Genomic DNA, 3,694 nt, shown 5'->3' on the forward strand with positions numbered 1-3,694 from the left:
TCTCTCAGCACATTGAAGAAACAAATACACTGTATTCTCTTCCTTTGTTATTCTTATGAACTGTCAGTCTAATTGCCCATTTTTAGTGATTTTTCTTTTCTCTCTGGTTAATCTAAAATTCTCTCTCTCTCATACATTTGTATTCTGCTGTTTCACTATAATGTGTCTAGGGGAGAATTTCTTTTCATATATGCTGTTTGAGATTCACTGGGTTTCCTGGATCCAAGAAATACTGGCTCTTTTATATTCTCCTTATTATATCCTTCTGGAACTCTATCTGTTGGACTTTCACAATCTAGTCTCTTTGTAACATGTCCCTCTTTTTATCTCACTTGAATGTATGTGAATAATATCTTCAAATCTAATTTTTTCTTCAGCTATGTCTAGTTTATTTTTAATGCATTTAGGTTTTTTGTGCAGCTTTATTGAGGAATAATCAACATACAACAAAGTGCACATATTCAAAGTGTATACTTTGATAAAGTTTGACATATGCATTCACTCATAAAACCATCACCACAACCAAGATAATAATTCAACCCTTCACCCCCAAAAGTTCCCTTATGCCCCTTTGCAATGCTTTTCTCCAGTCTTTCCCTACCATGATCTCTCATCAAGCAATCATTATAGATTAACTAGAGGTCTGATGCATGCAGATTTGTGCAAGAATGGGCCTTCCTTCCCCTGGCTGCCGGCACCACCTTCGCTCTGGCCCGTAGCCGCCTTTCTGCCTTCCCACGCTTCCCAGAGGCCCGGAGCAGCTGGAGCGATGCAGAATGCCTGTCCCACCCCTGGCTGCTCGGCGTCTGTGTATGCAAATTAACCCGCCATCTTTGTTGGGTTAATTTGCATAATCAATCCTGATTGGCTGGTGGGTGTCGTGAATGTACAGTCAATCTGCATCTTTCTCTTTTATTAGTGTAGTTTTGCATTTTCTAGAATTTTATACATAAGGAATTATACAGTATAAGGGTTTGTATTTTGGGGGGGTCTGATTTCTTTCACTCAACAAAATTATTCTGACTTCATCTATGTTGTTAGGTCTACCAATAGTTCATTTATTTTATTGCTGAATAGTATACCCTTTGTATGGATATTCCACAGTTTGTTTATTGTGTCACTTTTTGGACATTTCTGGGTCTTGGCTATTACAAATAAAGTTGCTATAAATATTCATATACATCTTATTATAGATACGTGTTTTTATTTTTGGGGGGTAAATATTTAAGAGTGGAATAGCTGAATTATATGGCAGGTGTATGTTTAAATTTTTTTAAAAGATATTGCCAAAGGGTTTTCCAAAGTGGTTGTATCATTTCACATTCCCACCAGTACAGACTGAGATTTCTAGTTGCTCTATCTCCTTTTCAGCATGGAGTATTTTAAGGCTTCTTACTTAGGGCCGTTCTGGTAGAAATGTGGTTGCATTACATTGCGGTTTTCATTTGCATTTCTCTAATGACTAATGACACTGAGCATCTTTTCATGTTCTGCCCATTTTCCCTGGAATTCAACATGTAGAAATTCTTTGAAATCTGAATTAAAGTTAAATTCCTCCAGAGAAATTTGCATTTGTTTCTATCAGATGACTGCGGTGCTACCAATCTGAGACTATAGTTAGATTATAATTTTAGCTTAAAATTCCCCATTTAACTTAAAATGAATTCTGACAGAAGACACATGTGAGGACCAACATGCTTATGAATTCTCAAGGGAGACTTCTCAGCACCGAAGTGAAAGCAGGCATTTCTTCATTGTCTTCTGCCAAGCGTGATTTCTCACTCACCCTTGCTCCTGAGGTGTAGCAGGGTGGGTTTCCTATCAGATTCCTCGCCTTGGTCAGCCTGGGCTTTATCCTGACTCCATGCTCTGCTTCGTAACACCCTCAGGGAGGGAGGACTCTCTGGAGTTTGATAAAAAGCCTCTGGTTGGTAGCTGGCGCTTGTTTCCTAACCAGATTTCCTACTTTCACTACTGGTTTTGAAATCAACAATTCCTTACTTTAGACGTATTTACAAGAATCTAAAAATATTTTACCCAGAATTTTAGTTGCATCAACCTAGAGCAGTGATTTCCAACCTTTTTCATCTCATGGCACACAGAACCTAAAGACTAAAATTCTGTAGCACACTGAAAAATACATTATTTTTTTTGCCGATCTGACAAAAAAAATAGGTATCCTTTTTATTCATTCTCACCAAACAGCTATTCTCATGTTGGCTGTTGTCATTTTTTTATTTGACAGTCTAAAGGAAAAGAGGTCCGTGCCCCTGACTAGATAGTCAGGTATTGCATGTTTTAAAAATTATTGCGGTACACCAGTTGAAAATCGCTGACCTAAAGGGTTTTTACAGAAATAGAAGTTTCAGCCTTGTTATGTTTCAAATTGGGTGCTAGCTGATGAATTTCAGAGTCACTGGTGAACAATAATAGCATAATAACTATTATATGTTGAACACCTGCTCTGGTTCAGGCACTTTGCATGTATAATCTCTGATCCTCACAATAACCCTACAAGTAGGTATTATTTTTTTCACTTAACAGATAAAGTGACTAGGATTAACTCGTCCAAAGTCACACAAATAGTCAGCAAAGAAATTTGAACTTTGCTCTTTGCAATCAATTCTGATCTCCTTTTCAAGCTAGAGTCTTTTTTCTCAATATTGAGACTACACAGTGGCTTCTATATTTAACAGCAGATTTTAAGGGGTAAGACTTTCCACTTAATGTCCCAGCATATAGGCTCCCATCATCTCAACCCATATCCCCGACACGATTCTCCATTGGATTTAAAATGCTCTGTAGTGAAGCCATCACACAGAAACTGACTTCAGGACTTTGGTGATCAGAACTCTCAGACCTCCCTGTTTCCCTACTGTTTCCCAAGCGCCAGGTGATCTTTTTTTTTTTTTTTGCGTGAGACACAAGCCCAATTAATTCCTTCGTCTGAATTCTCTTTTAGACTCTGAAGTACCTAATGCGACTTTCTCACAACGGCAGCCTGGCGATGTCGTTTTTCTTCATTTTTGGGGGTTGGTGGCTTTTGTCCTTAGCAGCTGTGGCCTTTTACTTTATCTGGGTTTGCAATCAGGAAGCTGTGATACTTCCTGAGACTGTTCGGGGTACACTTTACACAACACAAACTGAGTTCACTTTCCTCACGTCGTCGGAGTTGCTCTGGCTCCTGGGAGGGCTGGCGGTGCTTGGTCCAGCTCTCCGCAGGGTGGATCCAGCAGTTGGTGAGGACAAACCTGTGGTTTACAGCTACTTGTGCTTCCTGAGCAACATACGTGGAGAATTTGGAAAGAAGGCGATGATTAGGATTGGAGTCTAGAAAACCGTTAAGAAGGAGGAAGTTTACCAACTCAGTGGGAGTCAATCTCCAAACCACCTTCGAAGGCTAACACGCACACGGTTTCTCACCGCCATGGGTTGTGGAGGAAAACCAGCCTAACACCAGAGGCAGAGAGAAGGTGGAGGAGAATCTTCATTTTTAGACATTCCAATCCTTGGGCCAAAAAAATAGAGTCAGGAATGGCACTGAGTTTGTGTGCTGGGGGTCTTGTTTCTTTGTATCATTTTGGTGAGAGGACTTGGAGGGGGAGGAGAGGGACAGTCCACAAGCCAGCTCTGTGTGAGCAGATGTGGTAAACGAAAATGGTCAGCACAGAGGTGGCCTGAGCTTTGGGATGAG

The sequence above is a fragment of the Myotis yumanensis genome, unplaced genomic scaffold (assembly GCF_028538775.1).
Source record: "Myotis yumanensis isolate MYYU_CA2020_CCGP unplaced genomic scaffold, mMyoYum1.0.hap1 SCAF_2, whole genome shotgun sequence".
NCBI lineage: Eukaryota > Metazoa > Chordata > Mammalia > Chiroptera > Vespertilionidae > Myotis > Myotis yumanensis.